This window comes from Sminthopsis crassicaudata, chromosome 1 (genome assembly GCF_048593235.1).
Source record: "Sminthopsis crassicaudata isolate SCR6 chromosome 1, ASM4859323v1, whole genome shotgun sequence".
NCBI lineage: Eukaryota > Metazoa > Chordata > Mammalia > Dasyuromorphia > Dasyuridae > Sminthopsis > Sminthopsis crassicaudata.
This window is the reverse complement of record NC_133617.1, coordinates 626,650,590-626,676,297: the sequence shown is the minus strand read 5'-3', so window position 1 is coordinate 626,676,297 and position 25,708 is coordinate 626,650,590.

Sequence of the window (25,708 nt, the reverse complement as noted above, 5' to 3'; positions counted from 1 at the left end):
TACAGCAAGATGGGGTTCTCAGAAGCATATTTTCTCTCTGGGTTTGGGATCTTCTATTGAGTTCCAAATCCTCTGATTTAAGAAACCATGTCTTTGATGCTTGAGTATCTCCCATTATACTTGATGATCCTGGGATGCATTATGCCAATAGGGAAAAGATCAATGATGAGCAAAGTGATGCAAGCTCAATTTTGTTGCATGTCTGAGTCTACATTATTGATGCCATTCCCTCTTCTTCAGATGTGTTTGCATCAAAAAACCACATTAGCATTAATAAGACTCCTTTTAGGTAGTAGTAGAAATAAGAAAGATTATAGCTGGAATGTTTAAGATCTTGGATTCCAGGATGAGAATCATCATAGAGCTAAGAAAGCCAGAAGCTTAGAAGTCATCTAATTCAACTCTCTCATTTTATAGTGGAGGAAACAGATTCAAGTTAAATGACTTGACTAATGTCACACAGACATGAATGGCAGAATCAAATGCTGATATCAGTTCTTGAGATACCAAATCCAGCTCTCCACATACTCCTTTTACTATTCTATTGAGCTCTGATACCAGAGGCAATAGGGAACCACTTTTTGGTCAAGAGAATAACAAGATAGGAGTGTTGTTTAATAGTCTAACTTTGGGTGGGAGAAAGCCTGGATTTAAAGAGCTCAACTGGGAGACTTTTTATAGTAGGGCAAGAATGAAGGAGTAAGATTCTGGGCAAATATCATAACAGTGGGAACAAGGAGGTGGGAACAAATCCAAAGACTATTTTGAAGAAACACTCAACAAGTCTTGGTGATTAATTGGATGTGAGGGAAGAAGAAAAGTAAGAAGTTAAAGGTTAATTCATTTAACAAATATTCATTGAGCATCAACTATGTGAGAAGTTCCACACCCAGGAAAAGTCCCCATAGTAAATGTTATAGCGATAGTGACCAATTTGTACACAGAGATGTTTTAAATTATTTGGAAGATAGTTCATTGGGACTTTTCCTGGGTGTGGAGCCTCTCACAGAGAGAAAAAAAATAAACCAAGATCCCATAGTGTTTTGCTTGATATTAAAAGGAATTCTGAAGGTTCAAACTTGGGGGACAGTAGCAGCTTTTGACTTGCAAGTAAGAAAGCTAGCATCACCCAGAGAGAGGATAGTGGGAACTGAACATGAACCATAGCATAGTATTTTCACTCTTTTCGTTGTTGTTTGCTTGCATTTTGTTTTATTTCTCATTTTTTTCCTTTTTTGATCTGATTTTTATTGTGCAGCATGATATTTGTGAAAATATGTATAGAGGAATTGTACATGTTTAATATATATTGGGTCACTTGCCAACTGGGGGAGTTGAGTTTTTTGGGGGGGAAGAGGAAGGGAAATTTAGAACACAGGATTTTACAAGGGTAAATGTCAAAAATTATCCATGTATATATTTTGAAAATAAAAAGCTATAATTAAAAAAAAAAAAAGGAAAGCTAGCATCCTATCAGACTCACAAATGATAATCCTTTCAAGGACTGAGTGAAATTCCTACTCAACATTTTTAAACAGGCAGATAAAAAACTGCTCAGACTTCTGCATAAAACTTCATTCCTTTCCTGAACATAGGGAGTGCTCTAAAACACCCATTTCTATCTTGACATCATCTTCAACATCACCCAGACTTTTCTGCAAAGATCTCAAAGGAACTTTAAACCATTAAGAAGCATCATGTATGGTGTGGTAGAATAATCCTTACATTTAGTTTGAAGATATAAGCCTTCTAGATATGTTGTTGTTGAGTCATTTTAATAGTGTCCAACTTTTAGTGATCCCATTTGGGCTTTATTGGCAAAGATACCAGAATGGTTTGCCATTTCCTTCTCCAGCTCATTTTACAGATGAGGAAACTGAGGCAAACAAAGTTATGCTCAGAGTGGTGTGTGTGCAAGTAAATATCTGAGGTTGGATTTAAATTAGGTCTTTCTGACTTTAGGATCAGTGTTCTATCCATTGCAACACTTGTCTATTTTTCTAGATATATCTCTGCCCTTAATTAGCAAATTTTGGGACCATACACAAATCACTGAGTTTCTCATTGATGCATTTTCTATAAATGAAGAAAATAGTATCTGACCTACTTTGCTCCTCCTGTCTCACATCACAGTCTTATAAGGATTCAATAAATATAATGCTTGAAAAGCTAGAGAACAATATAAATGTGAGGTATTATTAATATTACTGTGGTCTTGGCTTCACCGTGAACCCAGAAGGGGGCCAGGAATGTGAAGGCTTCTACTCCCTGTCTTCATGGATTTTGTGCAATAAAAGTATTTGATACCATCAATAAATAGAACTGGGCTCTAGCAGATTCCAAGTGCGTCTGGCTGCCTTAGCAATTGTCAGCTAAATGCATGCTTTCCAAAGCATTCATCCCAAAGGAACTGAAGGTCCATATTGTGCAATAAATTCCACTTTACAACAACTCACTCTGGACAGCCACATTCACAGAAGAAACAAGAGCCCTAGAAGCTTGTTTCAGATTATGTGCTGGCCCTCTGAACTGGTGAAAATGTAGAGTGAGGACAGATCTTTTTTTAATTATTAATATTATAACCAAAAGGGAAAAGGCTCATTTAGCTTCAGCATTTCAATTCTCAAAGTGACTCTTTTAAAGAGAAATCAGGAGGTCGTGCTATTGAACACAATTTTTTTTTACTCAAGTTTATTTGGAAGGAGAAAAAAACTATCCTGAAAATGGCAGGTATAGTCACTATTCTAAACCATTGTCTTCTTTAGGATGTGGACTGAGGTCATCATTTCTTTTATTCATACCCAAATCCAGAATAGTAGAGACATCATTTTTAGTGTCTCTGGAACTTAGGAAATATGTTTTCTTGCCTTTCAACCTTTTTAATCACTCTTACTTATGATCCTTTTCCACCCTGAACTGTGACTCCTCCATTACTACCTCTTAACATACAGCAAATGTTATATAAATAATCACCAATTTGTCCACAAAGACAATTTAATTTATATGGAAACTGGTTATTTGGAAATTAAAACATGATTTCCCATTGAAATAATGTGATATGTAGTAGTTTTTTGGACTACAGGCCATCTCTCAAAAAACCTTCTTAAATCATAATGTAGCAGAAATAGAATATTACAAGAGGGTTTCTTCATTCTGGATCTTAGAAGCAGAGTCAAGTAGTTCATTAGGCGGGAGAAAAAAGGAAGAAAATTTCTTTCCTATATTTAGATCTTCCCTTCTGGATAAAAGGTGACCCCAGACAAAATCTTGAAATAAATGATTTATCTTTAGGATCCTCTCATCTCCATTTCTGTGCCCTCTCCTACTTCCCAATACCTAATGTTATATTATCCTGAACCCTATGGCATCCAATCCCTTCAGATTGCTCCAAGCTCCAGGGTTACCTACTTTCCTCTACCTCTACAAGCAAAATTTCCATTCCTTCATTATTATGGTTCTCATTGAGGTGTTAAGAAGGAACTAATTCATATTAATACATGAATGACCAATGTTTGTCCAAGAGATATTTTATTAAAAAGAGAATGCTTTGAATCTAAATTAATTTATAATTCCTAGAATATGAGTCAGAGTAAAAAATGTGGCCTAAAAAATCCAGATAATTAAAGAGGCAGATATTTGGGGAAGAGCTAATATATAACTGGGTCAATCCTGCTGAGAAATCTGAACTCAAAGTAAGATCACCCAAGCTTTTTTTTTCTTCTATTCACAGCTTTTTTCTTAAATTTATTTCTAAACCCACAAAACCTCTAAAAACTCCAAATTTGTTCATGACCTACATGCAGGATCATAGCAGAAATTTTGTACGAACAGAACTTTGGAAGTTGTTATGGGACATATAAAAATTTCAGGAAAGAAAATGTCTAGATGGGGCAATGGCATCCTCAAATTGGGCAATATTCCCAAATAAATTCTTCATTGTGACTATATCCTTTCTCCCATTGTAGCCAAAGTTGTGATTCTAGGGATAGGAAAGTAAAGCATTACACAGTCTCCCAACCAGAAATGCACACTTCCTTCCTATGAATTGCCATATAATCTCATTTATGCCTTCATTAAGTTTTATTTTCTATCAATTGATTAAAGAGAAATCAAGTATTCACTATATACTGAACACTATGTGCTAGGTACTGAAAATACAGAGATAAAAATAAAACAGCCCTTGCCTTCAAGGAACTTATAGTCCAGCAAGGGATGACAATGTATGTGTGTATATGTATATGTGCATGTCGTACACACATTTTCATACACACACAAAAGGGGGCAGCTGGGATAGATAATCTGTCCTGGAATTAGGAATCTTACCTCAGACACTTAATAGCTGGCAGGTCACTTAACTCTGAATAACAACTAAATAACAACAAAATTGGTATAAAATTAAGGGAGAGAATCTAGCAGCTGAGAGGATTAAAAAGGCTTTGTGTAAATGTAGTATCCTTTTTTAAAGGATTATAAAAGTCCTAAGTAAAAAGAAAGTGCATTAAAGGTAAGGGAGGTAGCCAATACTAAGGCACAAAGATAGGAGATGGAGGGTTGTGTGTAAAGAACAACAAGGAGTTAGTTCAACTGAAGCAGAGTACAAAAAAGGGAATAAGAGAAGTCATTTGCAACCAGATTTTAAAGTATATCAACCAGAAGAGTTTACAATTATCCCTTCTATATAATGATTTTCCCCACCACAGTTCCAATATATCACAGTTCCAATATATCCCAGGTTGGCATAAGAAAGTAAATGGGAATTTAGGGGAGTTTTAGAGCTACAGATGCTGTGCAAAGACCAGCAGATGGCACAGAAAAAGTTTAAAAAATTGAAAATATATAAAATATATGTATGATATTTTTATTTAGCATCGATCTACATATAGCCTATAATGAAATACTTAACCTTAACTTAATACTTATGTTAATAACTTAACTTTTATAGTAAGGGATTGTAAAAAACCTATAAAAGAAAAAGAAAAATTCAGATTCCTTCTCCGGTACAAAGGAAAGTCCAAAAAGCTTTATGCATACTTTCCAGACCCTGGAGGCTCCCATGCCCCTAACCATCATAATGTGAAAGAGATAACTTCAATAGAGAACCTTTGAGTTTACTGTCTGTGGGAGAGATTTGTTCAAATAAATCTGTGCTACAGGAAAACTACTTTATTTTTTCCCAAATTTATATTGTTTGAAGAAACAGAATAAGAAAAAAGAAAAACAGAAAAAGCAATACAAAACAAAAAGAAACAAAAGAAAAGAGAACATTATCAGGTGCCCAGCAGAACATCAGGAAGGATTCAAAATATATAACAACAAATACCAGTTTAAGAAAGTATATATATTAGTTGAAGAAATTATATTCATGAGTGTCTGTCTTGTCTTTACTACCTTGTAAACTATTGTATTGTCTTTTTACACTTTTTTATTTTATTTCTTTCCCCTTTTCTTCCCCCCACCAGCCTCAAACAAGCTACAGATAAAAAAGGATATATTCATATGTACATATGTAGATATATACATACACATACATATATACACACAGACACACACATAACTCCCTTTTGTCTCCCCCATCCCCAAGCAAGCTACAGTTAAGAAAAGATATATTTATGTATACATATGTAGATGCATGTATACATACCCACACTTGCACACACACATACCCCACATACACATATGTCTTTTGTATCCCTGCTATTTCATTAATTTCTGCTCCATGACATGGCTTACTATTACTAATTATTCCACACATAAGGATCCCTCCCTTGTCTTCTTCCCTCAACCTTTACTTCATCCACCCATCCATCCCCCTTTATTTCTTTATATATTTTGGAAGGTGCTATAAACTTCATGGTGTATATATAGTGTTGCCTATTGAACCATTCCCAATGTGAGTGGTTTTCAGAACTACAAGCCCCCCTCTCCTCTCTAATGCCTCTGTGTATATTCTTCCTCTGAACTTCATTTGTATAACATGATTTCAGTTTTTATCTTTACGTTGCCAATGTTTCTTTTGAGGATGTTGATGTAAATCTTAAATATAAAGTATATATTTCCCATGTAAAAAAAGACATAAGCAATTTGTCCATGTTTAAACAGTTTGTCAATGTTGAGTTCCTTAAAATTGTTTTTTGATATTGGTTCTTATATGTTAAATTTTCTGTTAAGTTCAGGTTTGATTGATAGAAAGTCCTGAAAATCTGCAAATTTGTTGAATGCTCATTTTTCCCCATTCAAAATCATAAATAATTTTGCTGGATATGATATTTTTGGCTGCAGGCCTAGTTCTTTTGCTTGTCTGTAGATCTGATTCCAAGATCTGTGGTCTTTTATTGTAGCTGCTGAAAAGTCTTGTACAATTCTAATTGTAGTTCCAGAATATTCGAATTGCTTCTTTCTTGTTTCTTGTAAATTTTTCTCTTTTATCTGGGGGTTTCAAATTTTGGTAATAATATTCCCATTTGTTTTCCACAGAGGATCTCTTTGAGATGGTGATCAATAATTTGTTTCTATTTCTACTTTCCCCTTGTGTTCTATCACTCCAGGCTAATTTTTAAGAATATTTCCTGCATAATTTTTTATTATAACTTTTTATTTACAAGATATATGCATGGGTAATTTTTTTAGCATTGACAATTGCAAAGCCTTTTGTTCCAATTTTTCCCTTCCTTCCTTCCACTCCTCTCTCAGATGGCAGGTTGACTAATACATGTTAAATATGTTAAAGTATAAGTTAAAATACAATAAAATACAATTGAGTTATTTTGCTGTACAAAAAGAATCGGACTTTGTATTTTCTGCATTACTATGTCAAGGTTCTCTTTTTGGTTACAACTTTCTGGCAGTTTGATTATTCTTACATTTTCTCTTCTTGATCTGTCCTCCAGATATATTGTTTTTCTTTTGAGATGTTTCACATTCTGTTCTATTTTCTCATTCTTTATAATTTGTTTTGTCATTTCTTGATCTCTCATAGCTTCACTGGCTTCCTCTTGCCTGATTCTAATTTTCAAAGAGTTATTTTCATCTTTGATACTCTGTACCTCCTTTTCTAATTGGTTGATAATTTTTTCATAATCTTGTTTTTCTTGTTTGATTTTAATTTTTTTCTTTAGTTTTTTTTCTCAATGTCTCATTTGATTTTTGAATTATTTTTTTAAATTCTTCTATAAATTCTCTCTGACAGGGAGCCATTTTATATTACTCTTTGGGGTAGAAGCTGTAGAAGCTTTTTTGCTAAAATTTCCTCTTCTGAAGATGAATCCAAGTCTTCCCTATTCCCATAATATGTTTCAATTATGGGGTTCTTTCTTCTTTGCTGGTTTAGTTTTTTAAAATATTTAGTATTAGGTAAGTACCTCTAATCATAGAGTGGGAGGATGGTGCCTCAAGCTTCCTTTCAGCTCTCCAGTTTGACCAGGAACCCCAGACCAAGAATTCCACCCTCCTGCAAGTGCCCATAGCCAGCAGTGCCCCTACCTCACTGCTTCTGCACTCTCCAGGTGCTGATTCCTTCTCACCCAGAGCCCTGTCTCAGCAGCACAGCTGGACCTAGTGTTAGATTTGCTTGGTCTTCTAGGATTCAAATCCTGACTCCACAAATAGTCCAGGAGGTGAAAGACTCTATGGTTCCTGTAGGTCAGCTGCAACCAGATAGCTCAAGGGATCCCTACTTGGTGTAGGGATGATGAGCTAGCCCAGAACTGTTTGCATTTCAGACAGATTAATTCTGGTCCAGGGTTTTTCTTCAGATTTTGTTGAGTTTTATCAGGAGGATCCCAGTTCTGGTCCAAGTCTTATTGGTTTGTCACCAGTCTATGTTGGCTCTGAGGCACAAATTTGTTCTATTTGTGGGGGAAATAGGAAGATCTTGACCTACTCTGCCATCTTCCCAGAATCCTCCAAGAAAAGTATTTCAACAACTGGATGGAAAAAGATTTGGAGTAGAGAAAGATTTGAGGCAGGGAGACCAATTAAGAGAATATTACAGCAGTCTAGGGAAAAGGTAACGAGGGTTGAATTAGGAATGTTTGAATAGAGAAAAGAGGCAATATACAAGAGATGTTATGGAAGTAGAAATTACAATATTTGGCAAATGATTAGATATGTGGGCTGAAAGAGTGAGGATTAGAGATTTCAGACTTGGTGACAAAACAGTAGTGATGCCCTCAACAGAAATAGGGAAATTTGAAGAAAGGATAATGTTTAAATTTGTAGAGAGGTCAGTTTGACACTGGAGATGTTGAGTTGGAGATGAACAAGTAAAACTCAAGGGAGCATTAGGCAAATAATAACCATGATGATTCTGATGATGATGGCTACAATTTATATATCTTTAAGGTTAACAAAACATTTCTAAATATTTTATTTGATATTTCACAACCCTGGGCCATAGATGCTACTATTATCTTCATTTTACAAATGAAGAAATTGAAACAGACAGAGGTTAATTGTCTTGCCATAAGTCACATATTTAATGTTAATAAATATCTGAGGCCATATTTGAACTCAGAAATTTCTGACTGCAGGCTTAGAACTCTATCCAATGCACTGTCCAGATGACTCAATCTGGAGAGTATTTATATGCTGATGATAACTAAATTCTTTGCAGCTAATGAAGTTATCAAGTGAGAGAATATGTGTGGAAAAGGGGGGCTAGATCTGAATCTTGAGGAATACTCAACATTTCGAAGGTGTGATATACATGATTAGCCAGCATAAGAAACTAGAAGGGAAAATCAGATAGGCTGGAGAAGAGCCAAGATAGAGTAATGTCACAAAGCACAAAAAGAAGAGAATACCCAGAAGAAAGCAGTCAGCAATGTAATGCAGAAGAAAGGTCAAGAAGATGATGATTGATCATCAGATGTGGTGAGTAAAAGGTGACTTACTTATCTTTAATCTCTCCTCTAATGGCTCATCTCCTCCTGCTTATAAACATGTCCATGTCTTTCTCATCCTGAAAAACTCTCATTTGATCCTTCCATCCCTATTATCATCCAATCTCTCTTCTATAGTTAAACTCCTCAAAAATGTCAGCTACAATAGGTTTCTCCACTTCTCTTTTCTCACTCTCTTCTTAAGCCTCTACCACCTGGTTTCTGATGTCATTATTCTACTAAAACTACTCTCTCCAAAGTTACCAACAGTGTCCTAATGGTTAAATCTATTAGCCTTTTCTCAACCCTCAATCTTCTTGATCTCTCTGCTTTTAATACTGTCAATCATCCTCTTTTTGACACTCTTCTCTCTAAGATTTTAGGATACCATTCTCTCCTGGTTCTCCTCCTATCTGTGTAACTACTACTCCTCAGTCCCCTTTGCTGGATCCTCACTCAAGTCACACTCACTAACTACTGTTGTGCCACAGTTCTCTTTTATTATCCTGCCTCAGTTTCCCTAATTGGTCCTGCCTCAGTTTCCTTAATTGTTCTGCCTCAATCCCCTGAGTTCCAAACTCCCCTCCCCCCGCTCCAGTTCATTAAGACTGGTATAACTCAGAGGTTATAAATTGTCAATATGTAAACTCAAAAAGGGGGAGTCCAGACTTTCTGTCTCTAGACAAACACTTTCTTAATTCCCAGTTTGTTAGAATTTATGGTCCTGCCCCCCTCCAACCTGTCAGAACTGAAGTAATGGTTCCTACCTGGAGATTCAGACTCACCAAAGTTTGGATTCCACCCCCCTGCCTTTGTTTAGGTACTGTGTATAAATACGTCATGGAGAACTCACATTGGCTGCTGGATGCTGGATGGTGGATTCTTGGAGACGATAGTCTCATTCAGCGCTGGGACCAATCCATGGATCCATTTGGTCCCAGTAAATCTCTCCCTTTAAATAAATTATTAAAAACTCTCTAATCTCTATCTTGCCTTAGTTTCCCTGGCATTACAACACAAGTATTACCCAGTGTTCTTTTCTGAGCCTTCTTCATTCTTTATACTACTTCGTTTGGTGACCTTATTAGCTCTGTGGATTTATCACCTGTACATCAGTGATTTTCAAGTCAATCTGTCCAGCCCCAACCTTGCTGACCTCTACTTTCACATTAAGAACTGCTTTTTAGATATCTAAAACTAAATGTCTAGGTGATATCTTAAACACATGTCCAAAATCAAACTCATTATCCTTCCTCCTAAATCATTCCCTCTTCCAAATTTCCCTATTACTATCTAGTTTGTTGTTCCCTGAACAAGACCCTTCATCTCTTGGCTCTGGGCTTTTTTTTTTCTGGCTGTCTCTTATGCCTGGAATTCTCTCCCTCCTCTTCTATCTCCTGGTTTCCTTAGCGTCCTTAAAGTCCCAGCTAAAATCTTCTACTGGAAACCTTTTATTCTTGCCAGTGGATGGAGGGAGGGATTGGGGAAGGAAGAGAAGTTGGATCTCAAAACTCTAAAAAATTAATTTAAAAATATATATTTTTAAAATGTAAAGAACATTATATCAGAAAAAAAGAAAAGATTAACCTGGCAATGATGTATCAGATTGGGGAAGTTGAGAGAAGCTAAAGGCAAAGAAATTGTTATAATAAACTATAACATAATAAAAAGAATTTAAAGCTTTCAAAATACTTTCTTCCTCACAACAATCCTGTGAAAGAGAATTTTATTATTATTATTATTATCATTCCCATTTTATAGATTAAGAAATAGAGGCAAATGACTTATCCATAAACACATAATTAGAAAAGAGCAAATCTTGAGTTTGAGATCAAGTCTTCTGAACCCAAATTCACAGCTCTTTATATCATTTGACTCCACACTGACCTATATCAAGATAAGAACAATTAGAATGAAATGGAAAACATGACTCAGATATTATCAAAGAATACTCAACAGGACTTGGTGACTGATTATGGAATAGGATGGAATCATCAGTTTTCCTTCAAATAATAAGGAAAGGCAGTATGACACGGAGGACAGAGAGCCTGCCTTGCCTTTAACACAACCAACAGCAGGAAAACCAGTTCTGCAACTGACTGTGTGATCCTAAATAAGTCTTGAACTGTTAATGGCCCAGGCACCTCTCTTAGACTATAAGTTGCAGAACAAATGCTACTCTGGGTTGGTAGATGAAATTTTCTCAAAGGGAGTTCCTTATATCAATGATACAGATCTGAGACAAAACAAAAATAAGGGCACCCTTGAGAGAAATTGGTAAGTGTAAAAGAAGAACTGAATTTGAGAGAGATGTTGATAGATTTCATTTTAGATATGTTGAGTTTTAATAACTGAAAAGTCATTTAAGTAAAACTATTAATCAGATGAAAACAACATTTATATAGTACTTACTGTGTAATAGGCATTACCAAGAACACTTATATAGTCTCTCTCGAGGCAGAGAGTGCATTAAATGTAACAGATACTGTAATACATTTTACAATTATTATTTCATCAGATCTATACCATACCACAAGTAGGTTGTTATTATTGTGCCCACCTTCATAAGTAAGGAAATTGATGCAAAAGTCAAAAAAATCTGCCCAGGATCACACAATTAGTACGTATCCAAGGTTAGACTAGAACTCAAGTGTTTCTGACTCTGGGCCCATTATTCTCTCTATATGACCTAGTTGAACATGCTTGAAAATTATGTGCTTGAACATACAGTACAAAAACTTTAAAATAGAGAGTTAATAGAGATACAGGTTTCAGAGCCATAAAATCAAATGACTTAGGATTAAATGAGACCTTAAAAGAAATTTTTTTCCAACCAACTGGTTTTAAAGATGAAGAAACTCTTATCCAATGTAGTTAAATTACTTCCCTGAGGTAGCAAGTAGCAGAGCTAGTCCAAATCCTTGTATTCTAACTCCAAATCCAGTGCTTTTCCACTACTCTTTCTTAATCACTGGCATATAAAAGTAAGAGAGAAGATGCTGGGAAGAGAAGAGATCACCAAGAAGGAAGGTATATACTGAGAAAGATTATCAATGGCCAAGAACTAAACCTTGGAGGTGCATCTGCATTTAGGGGTTTAGAGGAGAAAACAGAGTCAGCTTCTGGATGTTCTCTTGAGTCCTAGAGGCAGAATCTTTAACACCATGAGTATGAGCCTTCAGGGGGAGGGAGATCAAAGACAGTTACCATGAGCATTTAGAGTTCAAGAAAAAGGCAAAAATTTAAACCACGGGATCAGAAATGAGATAGAAGTAGCCAATTATCAAAAACAGACTTTATGTAGGGAGGGTGGAGGTTATAATTAACCAAAATCCAGCCCTGACCCAAACTCAGTCTCCTTAAAGATTGAATCAAAAAACCCATAAATGGGCTGGTGATTGAGGCAAGAATAATAAGGTCCTGGATAGGAAATAGCTAAGAAAAGGAGGGGAAAAACTAGAGTATGGCTGTCAGGTGAAGGTCAAGTCTGGAAAGGGAAGAGCAGACCAAGGCGGCTAGGCTGATGCACAGCAATTAAAATTCAGAAGTCTGGCTCAGGTGAATATATTGTTGTGACTCATCTCAAGGCCCATGTGGATGACTCGTCAGGTAGTTCCTGTTTGGAGTGGGGCAAGGGACTGAGATGAGTGAAAGAGTCAGGATCCAGGAGAGGGCAGGTAGGACTATGTTCGTTGAGTATGCATTAACCAATTGGCGGAGCAGATAGAGGCAGGGTTAGCAAGCCAGGACAGGATCAGATAGCTAGAAATACTGCCAAGAACATTCTACCCAGAGTTTAGAAGCAGCAGCCAGGTCTCCAAGAAGAGCACATTATACTTGAGTACTGGCTGAATAGGGTCCTGAGGGCCTCTTGCCCAGTCCCTCTCAAGGCAGAGGCAGCTTATCTAAACCTGAAATGATCTCCTTTATAAAGGAGTTTTTAGCTTTGCAAAGTCATTTCCCTAAATAACACCAAAGACTCAATTTTCTAACTAACAAAATAATAGCTAGCATTTACATTGCATTTTAAGATTTGCAAAATGCTTTTCATGTCATTTCATTTGATTCTCATAACAACTCTTTGAAGCGGGCACTATAATAATCCCTTTCTTACAGATAAGGAAAGTGAGACTCAGAGAGGCTAAGGTATCTTTTGTGGATCACACAGCTAGTAAAATAACTGAGACAAGATTTGAATTCAGGACTTTCTGACTCCAAGTCCAATACTTTTTCCTGTACACAAATGAAGGCAGTTGGATTGTCTGAGTTCTACAAGCAATATATGATGTCCTCCCCTTGTAACAGGGTCCTTGACCCTGTTAAAGCAGGCCTACATTTTCCAGATGGAAGAAGGGTTCCAGAGACACATGTGACTTCCTCTATCCACCCCCTACCAATCCACAGGATTTTTGATTTGTGATTCATGCCTCCCACATCACCCCCAGGAATAAGGCCAGAGACTCTTATTTATTTAGACCACAGAGGCAGAGTCAAAACAGACAGGATCTGAGACAGCAATTGGAATCGATCCAGACAGGATTTGTTGTATCACTGAGGATTCACTGTTTCCTATCCAGCTCAGGGTCCTCCTCAGCAACTGTATTCCAGGTAATCTATCTATAGCCTAATGATCTATCTCATCAATGTAGACTTGCTACCTGGCTCAGCTATTTATGTCTTCCTTCATCCATGAATCCTCTCCTTCTATCTGTAATGGAAAAACTATATTCTCAAGGAAAGAAAACTGGTTGGTGGAAGGGGAAATGAGGAGGAAGCAAATCAGAGAGGTCTATCCTTTTGCTTCTCACATCCCCTCATGAAAGTAGTTATCTTCTTTACCTAATCCAGTGACTGGTCCTGTCTAAGTGTTTGGTGAGGGAGATATGCCCATAGAAAGATTTTCCCTCTTTCTATTGATTCCTATCTGTGAAATTTCTAAGATAAGGATTATTCTTGAACAAAGAATGAACTTGACTTATTCTAGTTATCTGTATGCCACTGATAATTAAATTCAGGGCTACTTCATATACCTACATCTGAGCTATATTTGAAGATTGACCTTCAAAATGGGATTTTGGAGTTGGGGATAATGGAGAGAAAGAGAGAGTGGGGAGGGAGGGAAGGAGGGAAAGAGAGATAGGAATGGAGAGGAGAGAGAGACAGAGACAGAGAAACAGACAGAAAGAGAGAGTGTGTGTGTGTCAGACAGACAGTGACAGAGAAACAGACAAAGACAGAGACAGAAAAACACACACAGAGAGAGACAAAGACAGAAACAGAAAAACAGAGAGAAAGACAGAGTGGGGAGGGAGGGAAGGAGGGAAAGAGAGATAGGAATGGAGAGGAGAGAGAGACAGACAGAAAGAGAGTGTGTGTGTGTCAGACAGACAGTGACAGAGAAACAGACAAAGACAGAGAAAGAAAAACACACAGAGAGAGAGACAAAGACAGAGACAGAAAAACAGAGAGAAAGAGTGGGGAGGGAGGGAAGGAGGGAAAGAGAGATAGGAATGGAGAGGAGAGAGAGACAAATAGGGAGAGAGAGAGACAGAGAAACAGAATCAGAGAGAATGTGTGTCAAAGACAGACAGTGACAAAGAAACAGACAGAGACAGAGAGAAACAGAGAGAGACAAAGACAGACAGAGAAGGAAAAACAGAGAGAGAGAGAGAGAGAGAGAGAGAGAGAGAGAGAGAGAGAGAGAGAGAGAGAGAGAGAGAGAACCAGATATATAGAGAGAAACAGAGACAGAGAGAAAGAGAGACAAAGATAGAGACAGAAACACACATACACACACACAGTCAGACAGACGGACAGAGACAGAGAGAAACAGAGAGAGACACAGACAGAAAAGTAGAGAGAAACAGAGACAGAGAAACAGACAGACAGACAGAGAAAAAGAGAGAGAAAAGGCAGACAAAAAAACAGAGAGACAGAGAGAGAGAGAGAGAGAGACAGAGAGAGAGACAGAGAGAGACAGAAACAGAGACAGAGACAGAGACAGAGACAGAGAGACAGAGAGAGAGAGAGAGAGAGATTGAGGAGGAAGGGAGAGAACTATACTCAATTTGTAGTCAGTTCAACAGTTCTCTCTCTGGAAGTGGATAGCATTTTTCATCATTATGATTGTCTTGGATCATTTTATTGTTCTTAATAATAAAGTTATTCACAGTTGATCATTGTATAATATTGCTGTTACTTTGCACAATAATCACCCAGTTCTCACTTTACTTTGCTGCTTTTATCTCTGTCTTCTCTCCGTGTGTCTTTGTGTCTCTCTGTCTCTGTCTCTTCCTCTTTCTCCCTTTTTCTCCCTCTTTCTCCCTCTTCCTCTCTCTGTCTCTTTCTCTCTCTCTATCTAGATAAAATTAGCCAGTTTCATCTAAAGCCTTCCTCAATGTATCACCACAGTGTGAAACCAACCCTGGATTCTTGAAGGTTAAAAGGAATGGAGCAAAAGCCCTGCCATCACATAATCATGGAAATAGTAACCAAATTATAACCAGTGGAAATGGTTCAGTCACTGGTTGACCACTGGATATGAATTTTTCCACTAGAGCAATTAAGGAAAATTGTCTAATGGCACAATGCTTAGAATTCAATCTAGCCTTAGACACTTCCTGGTTGTGTGATGTTGGAAATCATTGACACAGTTTACTTAACTGCAAAATGGGGATAATAATAGCACAGTGCTTAGAATATAGTAGATGCTATAAATAAATACCTACCCTCTTCCTGTTTCTCTTTTCTCACTATCTTCCACCCCAACCCCTTCAGCTACGAAGTTGTACATAAGTTGCTATCAGCATTGGTGAATGAAGAATCATAACTCCTGCAATATTGAAGTTTGGACTTGTCAGAGCTAGTATTCACATCATTCCCTTTACTAATAATGTTTTATCCCTCCCCTCCTCCGTTTTTTCTACCTAGAACGTTTTCCACTCCATCTCCTTCCCTTAAGCAATGCAAGTTTCATTCTATCCATTCTCCAAGATCAATCATAAAATGCCCTTTCCTTTAAGACAGCTTTTCCTGATCCTTCCATCTTAAAGTGATTCTCTCCAGCATTTCATAATATAGAATATAATTCTTTTTCAAATTATTTTGTATACCTCTTTTATCCCCCTACTTGACACAAAGCTCTTTGAGGGCAGAGGCCACCTCTTTTTCTTCTTTATGTTCCTCATGCACATGTAATAAATATTTGTTAAATAAATGAATCAATGAATTTAATAGATCCATTTGTTCACAACTGGACTACTATAACTGACAAAAAGCTAAGTAGCTTTTGGCAGATTTTTTTTTTGGTCCATTTGCACAATATAGGGGTAGGTATAGCAACAGAATTCTGTTACCTCTAGAAGTTGTGCTTTGTGTCCTGGCATCATGGGAATGTTCTTGTCCAACCCTCTCATGTGCAAGATGATTACTTGCCAATGTTCTATAAACAAAGCAATAATGTCAGCACTAACCGCTTCCTGGCCAGGGTCCAAACACGACAGCTCAGGCTCCATAGGATGGCCCCATGCCTCTTTCCTGCAATTAAGCAGGCTTCCTCCAAGTGACCTTGCAGAGAATCCAATCTCCAGGGACTTCCTGTTAGAGGCAGACCAAGCACTTGGAACTTTCATGTTGCAAACTATCTTGAGGACTTTTCTGACCCTGTCAAATTGAAAGCCTTCTGGACTATTGTAGAAAAGTCCAGAGACTTCTTTATCTTATATTTACTATAAATTTTCCTGTAGCCCCTTATTTAATTGTGCTTGAGTTGAATATTCTTCTTAACACGACAGTTAAAAATATTCTTGTGACTATTTGGTTGGAAATGAGCTGCTCTGGCTTGTGCTTGCCAAATACTTGACCCCAATAAGAGTAAATGGTTAATTTTAGAAAAGTGGTCACAGTGGGACTATAAGTTGCAGTTGATTCCATAGATAAAGTAGGATATCAGAACTAGAAGGATAATCTTATGGTTATGAAAAGGTAGACAGAACACAGGAAGAAAGGCGGACATTCATTATAAAACAAACCATTATAAGAAATCAAAGCAATGTAAGATATGTGGATGAACAGACAGGAGAGAGATGCCAGAATATGGAATCCTAAGAACTGAACAAGAGGCCAAGAGTAATGATATGGATTGCCAAAAAATTCAGCCCCAAATTCCTACCTTTATTATGCATATCCATCAACAACAAAGTCCTGTGACTTGGATGTTATATTTCAACCAGGGAAAACACTTCACCATGTCCCTGTGAATATGTTTATTCCTAAAGCAGAAATTAATTCCAGGACTTGAGGGTGCCAGAGTACTCTAATGAGAGAAGAAGGAAGATGGTGGCTGTTTGGAAAGGGGAGATGAAACAGACCCTGACAAGATCACAAAGCTGAAAGGGATAGGAAATGTACAGCTATTCCTATGTTGTAGACGGTTCTCAAATAACCTTCTGCCTGCAAAAATTGCAAAAAACAAAAAAACAAAATAAAAAAAAAACCCTCCTCATCTTCTCATGTACTGTAGCATCTAACTTTTCTTTGGGGGATTTCTTTAGCAATTGAGCCCTTCAATAAGGATCCAATGTATTTCATGTTTAGTGACAAGTTAATCTTCAGCCCAAAGCAATGGGAGAGCTGAGACAAAGATTGAAGTCACACCATGTGAGTCAGAAGTTTTTTCGTCATGGGCCCACACTCTTCCTCACTAGTCCGACAAAAATATGCATCAGTTGGTGTCATGTTTCCACTGAAAAATGGAATGCACAAAAACTGGATATGATTCATGTCTGTAAACACAAAACATCCCTGACAGCTAATCAGGAAATTCTATTTTGTGTCCTGTATTGAAAAGCACTCTTAAAATTTCAGTAGGGATTTAAGAGGTGGAAATAGTATTCTGGAGAAAAACTGTTGAACTGGCTCATCAGCCTTTTTGTGCCTCCCCTCTACCCCCAAATGAAATAATTCTCTGAAAGTAAGTTCATCAAACAAGGGGCAAAAAGGGAGCGAAAGAAAGTGTCTCTTAGGACACAGAGCCAGTTTCTATAAATTCACAGGAAACAAGAGGACACACTTGGAAGGCTTATAAAAAATAATCTCTTGCATTCAGCATGTAACCTGGAGAAATAAATTGGACTCTCCTCTGGAAACCAATAAACAGCAGGGTGAAGAGGGAGGAAATCTATAAATCAAACATTCTGAAGGAACCTCTCCAGAAGGAAACTAAAAATCTGTCTGTGGTTACAGGAACAATTTCCAGCTCCAACTTTAGGAATCTGAAGCAGTGGAAAATGTGTGTGAGGTCAGAGAAGTAAAAGGTCCATGGAAATAGTGTGGAAATATAAGATGCATCTTCTAGAGAATTTACTTTGAAACCTATGGTCTATCCTACAAATATGAAGGATAACTATTAAGACAAAAAGATCTTGCACGTGCAAAATGTCAGGCAATTTTGCATTATAACTATTCAAAAATTATTTGTTGATAGTTTCAGAGATGAAAATGGTAATGCTATTTTCATGGTGTGCTAGAAACAACCTTGATCTTTACCCAAATCAGGAAACCTGTAGAACATTGGGAAATGTTTTGATGTAAAACAAAAGGTATAATAAAAATATTTTTACTTTTTTAAATTTAGTTTTCAATGTTTACTTTTCCTCCCCCAATTTTGAAATAGTATTTTATTTTTGCAAATACATATAAAGGTAGTTTTCAACATTCATTTTTGTAAAACTTTGTGTTCCAAATTTTTCTCCTTCCCTCCCCATCCCAGACAGCAAGCAATCTAAATTAAATATGTGCAATTTGTCTCCCAAGGTCATTGTGAAAAGAGCTCTTTATAAACATTTGAGTGTTGTAGAAATGGGACCTATAATTTTTCCTTGAGATAATAAATTTTACTTGCTTGGGTTTCTTCTTTGGACTTTCACAGGAGAAGAAGGAAGCATATCCACTAACTCCTTGTTTCCTTCCCAGTTTTCAAAATCCCTTAGATTATATCTGTCTATCTTTGGAGACTTGTTCAGTTGCAGTTTCAGATTTAAGGTGACTAGTTAATTAGTGTTTATCCAGCCCCTTTCCTAACCTCTACTCTGGGAAATGATGGTTCTTAGGATATTGTAAGGAAGTCAAGAAACATTAAAGAGACAGTTTGGAATCATTTTAGATATTCCTTTTCCATACCTTGCATCCTCTGATCAGCTAACAAACATTCATAAAATATCTACTTCACAACAGTCCCCAGTTAGATAATCTATTGGGGAGAAAAAGACAAAGAAATAATGCCTGTTCTTAATGAGTTTACATTGTATCATGAGAAACAATGGGTACAAACATATACAAAGTTAACATAAGGACAAGGAGAGCTGCCAGAAAACATAAAATGGATTCCCAATTACTGGAGATATTCATGCAGAGGATAGAGAGCTACTTTTTTTTAAAAATCAATCATCAAGTATTTTTAAAGTGATTATTGTGAGCTAAGCATATGTGATGTGGAGATATTTTTTACATGACTATACATATACAACCTATGTTTAATTCCCCTTTTCAATGAATGGGAAAGTGGTGAGGGAAGAAGGGCAAGGGAAAGAGGAAAGGGTGAGAATTTGGAACTTAGAAATTGAAAAAGAATGTTAAAATTGTTTTTACATGTAATTGAGAAAAATAAAATATTAAATAAAAAAGAAATGCTTAAAAATTTTAAAAATATATGTCATAGGAGATACTGAGAACACAAATATCAAAATGAGATATCCCCAGCCCTCAAGAAGAATATTCTACTAAGAGGACACAATGTGTTGATAGAAAGGTAAATACAGGATGCATTCAAAATAATTACACTGTGCACTAACAACTCAAAGAATTAGGAAAAGCTTTTTAAAAAGAGCTGAACCTTGAAGGGAGTCAATAGTTTCAATCTGTCAATCAAGCATGCATTAAACCTCAACAACTATATGCCAGGGACTGCTGAATATTTTCTAAAGGGGGCAATAAACTGGATATCTCATTAAAGCAGTTCATGATTTAGGTAGACTTGAGCACCATGTGACTTGTGAAGTCTCTTAGTACTCTAGAATTATGTGATTCTATGTACTACATTAATCACTAGGTTAATCCTAAATTCTACAATGTACTTCCACAGTACTAAAGAAATAGTAGGTAATCATCTTATGCTTGCTGAGGGACTTTGTAACTATGAGCTTTCTAACCCTAAGCATCTCTTCTCATACTGAGCAATGTCAGCCTTCTCCTAGCACTCTGGATAATTGATAATTTCCCAGACCACTAGGCAGAATTTCTAGAGGTGATAAAAATAAATAAATAAATTAAATTTAAAAAAACATTGATATTCTCAATAAAAAAGCAAAAAAAAAAAAAAAAAAAAAAAGAAGCCATTACATTCATGATCTAGACATAAAGACTTTGGGAATATTCACTGGAGGAGAAAACTGTCTACCCCAGCCCCCAATATCCCCTCTAGAAATACATGAAATGTATCCCTCTGTTACTTTCAAGCATTCTGTTTTCTTCCTTTTAACAGTTGGAATGAATGTGCCTCTAGGCACAAAGGTGTAAGCTTGGAACAAGTGGTCATGATTCCCAAATATATTTGAAATACCAAGCAGTTATCTGAAGTTTTCTTTGAGGAACTTATAATAGACATTTGAAAGAAAGAAAGAGAGAGAGAAAGGGAGGAAGGGAGGAAGGAAGGAAGGAAGGAAGGAAGGAAGGAAGGAAGGAAGGAAGGAAGGAAGGAAGGAAGGAAGGAAGGAAGGAAGGAAGGAAGGAAGGAAGGAAGGAAGGAAGGAAGGGAGGGAGAGAGAAAGAAAGAGAGAAAGAAAGAAAGAGAGAAAGAAAGAGAGAGAGAAAGAAAGAGAGAAAGAAAGAAAGAGAGAAAGAAAGAGAGAGAGAAAGAAAGAAAGAAAGAAAGAAAGAAAGAAAGAAAGAAAGAAAGAAAGAAAGAAAGAAAGAAAGAAAGAAAGAAAGAAAGAAAGAAAGAAAGAAAGAAAGAAAGAAAGAAAGAAAGAAAGAAAGAAAGAAAGAAAGAAAGAGAAAAAAGATCTTTTAAACTTTGTCATCAAGCTTTTGGCAGTCAGGTGGTGCAGTGGATAAATCATGAAGCCTGGAGTCAAGAAGACCTAAGTTCAAATCTGACCTCAGATACCTACTAGCTGTGTAACTCCAGGCATTTTATTTAACTCTTTTTGCCTTGATTTCCTCATCTGTAAAATGAACTGAAGAAAGAAATGGCAAAACATCCCACATCTTTGACAAGAACATACCAAATAGGATCACAAAGAGACTGAAATAGATTGAGCAATAACAGCAGCAGCATTAGCTTTATTCCATGAGAAACCTTGTATAGTAAAAGTTTTAATGCTAAGGCAGAATAATTTAAATTTGAGATTTGCTTCAAAGTCATTGAGGATCACATTATCTTCTCTGGAATACTTCCCACTTTCTGGGGTTGTTTTTTTAACCCACTTAAATCCTCTCTTTAGGGGTGACACAAAGGCAATAGAGCTATCATCAAGTGATAATGTTTAAGGTAATCCAGCTCTTGGATGTTTTCAAGTCTAGATGTGAAAGAAAAGATAAAAGCTGTGAAGTTGCTTTCCCTCTCAATTTTAAAGTTGTTTCTGAATAAAAAAAAAGTATAACTAGTTAAATTGGAAAAACCAATGAACAGAAAGTGACTGGGACCTAGGTTTTAATATTGTCTGTCACCAACTAAGTTGTATGGTTTTAGATAAGTCATTCCCTATTCTGGCCCTCAGTTTCCTCATCCATAAAATGAGGAGTTTGAACTAAATGATTTCTAAGGGCAATTCCAGTTCTAACATCCATTTACTGTTGAAATATTTCTAATTCCAACAGTATATATAAATATAATGGATTAAAATTGAGGAGACCTAAATTATCATCAATTTATTATTTAATCTTAGTTAAATTATTTAATTTTTCTTGGTCCCAGTTTGTCCATCTGTATCAGAAAGATTATCATATCTATCTTCAAATAAGGATTAAATGGATGATAAATGTAAGAACACTTCAGAGAGTTAAAATTATTATACAAATGTTGTATGTTATGAACAATTATTTTGTTAAATTTGTTCCAAATAAGATTTTACAAGATATGAAGATCTCAAGTCTCTGAGAGTCAGATTTTCATATAAGCTTCCCAAATAACAGGAGTTAAAATTTCAGCATTTAATTTTTGAGAGGGAGAGAGAGAGAGAGAGAGAGAGAGAGAGAGAGAGAGAGAGAGAGAGAGAGAGAGAGAGAGAGAAAGAGAGAGAGAAGAAATAGTATTGATTAGAAAAAAAAGAAAAAGTTAGTTTTAACTAACAATGACAAATTGCATTTTCTAAGCCCTGACCCCAGTGCACTAAGCAAAGTTTTCATTAGCTCTTCTATTCTTTACCCTCAATATTTCTACATAGCCAAACACAGGCATCAAAACAAATGCATTGTAGTACACTTGTCTAGAGTTGCCTTATGCCTTTTGAAATCAAAATATTGGGAGAGATGTGGTTCAGACTTAAGACTTTTATATCCAAATTCCCATATCTGCTAAACATAAAATCCACAAATATGTTGTGTAAAACATATACATATTCTAGGAATTTAGGGCAATCTAATTCCATATACACAGAGAGAAGACACATGTGAAATACAACATATATTTCTCAATCTTTATGATCATAGCAAAAATTTGAACAGCAGCATGATATAATGGAGTTACCAATACTTGGGTTCAAAAACTGTATGATGAGGGATAGGTTGCCTAACCTCTTAGTGCCACAAACAATTCCTTAAAACCTTAAATTATACTTAGTCATTACTCTCCATTGTAGAATTTCCACACCAGAAATTTTTTTCATACGGATGAAATCACAGATCCAGACCAAAATAAGTGAATAAAAACTCATTCATTCAGAACCCACTAATTCAGAATTAATATTCACTAGGTAGAAGATGAAGGGAAGGGGGAGGAACTAAAAATTAAGTATTAAGTACCTATTAGATGCCTGGCATTATGCTAAGTACTTTGTAACTATTTTTTTTTCTTTTGATCCTCACAACTATTCTAGGTGTTATTATCTCCATTGTACAGTTGAGGAAACTGAGACATGAAAAAATTAAATGCCTTGCCCAAGGTCAAGAAATAATTTTAATTTGTTTATTAAAGAAATCTCTTATAAAGTTACACTATATGAAAAATACAAGCCATTTCCTAATTAATAAATGGCCAAAGGATATGAACAGATAATTTTCAGATGAAGAAATTAAAGCCATTTTTAATCATATGAAAAAATGCTCTAAATCACTATTGATTAGAGAAATGCAAATAAAAGACAGCTCTGAGATACCACTTCCCTCAGATTGGCTAAGATGACAGGAAAAGATAAAGATAAATGTTGGATGGGATGTGGGAAAACTGGGACACTGATACATTGTTGGTGGAACTGTGAATTGGTCCAACCATTCTGGAGAGGAATCTGGAACTATGCTCAAAAAGTTATCAAAATGGGCATACTTTTTGACCTAGCAGTGTTTCTACTGGGCTTATATCCCAAAGAGATTCTAAAGGAGGGAAAGGAACCCATATGTGCAAAAATGTTTGTGGCAGCCCTTTTTGTAGTGGCTAGAAACTGGTAACTGAGTGGATGTCCATCAATTGGGGAATGACTGAATAAGTTATAGTATATGCATGTTATGGAATATTATTTCTATAAGAAATGATGAGCAGGATGATTTGAGAAAAGCCTAGAAAGACCTATATGAACTGATGCTGAGTGAAGTGAGCAGAACCAATAGAACATTGTAACAACAAGATTATCAATTGTGATGGACTTGGCTCTTTTCAATAATGAGGTGATTCAAAGCAATTCCAATAGACTTGGGATGGAAAGAGCTATCTGCATCCAGAGAGAATACTCTGAGACTGAATGTGGATCACAGAATAGTATTTTTCACATTTTTGTTGTTGTTTGTTTATTTGCCTTTTTCTCATTTCTTTCTCTTTTGATCTGATTTTTGGATTGCTTGTGCTCTAGGGGAGATAGGAAATGGGGAAGAAGGGAGAAAAAATGTGGAACACAAGATTTAAAGGTAAATGTTTAAAACTATCTTTTTATGTATTTTGAAAAATAAAAGTCTATTATTATAAAAATATACACCACAGGGGGGCAACTAGGTGGTGAAATTGATAGAATAACATCCCTAGAGTCAGGAGGACCTGGTTCAAATCAGGTCTCAGGGGCAGCTAGGTGGCGCAGTGGATAGAGCACCAGCCTTTAATTCAGGAGGACCTGAGTTCAAATCTGGTCTCAGACACTTAACATTTCCTAGCTGTGTGACCCTGGGCAAGTCACTTAATCCTAGCCACAAAAAAATAAAAATAAAAATAAAAAATAAAAAAAAATCAGGTCTCAGACATTTAATAACTGTATGACCCAAGGTAAGACACAACCTTCAGATGCCTCCAAAAGAAAGAAGGAAGAAAAGAAGAAAGGGAAAGAGGGAAGGAGATAGGGAAGGGAGGGAGGGAGGGAGGAGGGAGAAAGGAAGAAAAAGAAGCGAGAAGGAAGGAAGAAGGTAGAGAGGGAGGAAGAAGGAAAAGAAAAAGAATTCCATTATGTAATACCTGTTCTAGGAGAAACTGGTAGATACAGATACAAGTCATAGGATATTAGAACCTTGAGATATTGCAGGACTGAATGGGGAAGACAAAGACATATTACTTCTTTCATGAGAATATTTTTTCCACATCATCTGCCATTATTGAAACAGTTTTGAAGGTGACCAAATGATTACAATGCTATAGATGGATGATCAAAAAATATGCACAGTGGCAATTTCTATGGTAATCAGTGAGCCTAGAGGTGTTTGAAGCCAGCTCTAGGGACTGTATTCTTTCAGCTTCATTACCTAATTGCCTCCTGTATAGTGTAATTTTATAAGATATATCTTTAATAAACAGTGTGGGAAGGAAAGTTAATTGTTGAATGCAGAACCTGGAAGTTTGGCAATATGTCTGGAGACTTTACAGGAGAGCAAAGAGTACCTTGAGGGTGAGAATGGGACTGAGTGTGCAATCCATAAATTAGAAAAATTAGACTTGTTCTGTTTAGGCCCAGAGGGCAGCACCAATAGCAATAGGAAAGATACAAAAAGGCTAGTTTAGGAAAACTTCCTTTTGTTTAGAACTGTCTAAAAGTACAATGACCTACCTCAAGAAGTGGTGGATTCCCTGAGACTCCACTTCTATTTCAATATAGTTGCATTCTTAATATCTTTTTTGAGATGCATAATTTGTGGGGCAGACTAAGAATGAATGGCCAAGGAAGGCTCTCCGAATTGCAATTGCTTGGTGGAATTTCTCTGCTATTTCTAGTTTCCTTACTGCTTGTTCTATATGGCCCACAATCCTATCTTGTTGATAAGCACAATCTTGAACTTATGGAGTATGTCTGTGTTCTCCCAGATAATTGTATATAGATCTGTCCTTTGCTTCTATGGAGCCAAGACAAAGAATATATCAGAGAGGGTATTTGAAAGATTATGACATGAGTTGTATATTTAACCCATATACTTGTATCTGGTACTATGCAATTGAGAATGAAGTACTTTAGAGGGTTGCCTAACAATGAACATAATAAAATTGCACACAATTTATCAACTTGATTCTGCTTAGTGCATAAACTAAAAATTAATAAAATTGTTTCTTTTTTAATTTTATTACTAAAATTTTATTAATGTAACTGAATTGGTTTCATTTACATACATTATTTCAGATCAATAATTTTAATATTGTAATAGTTTAC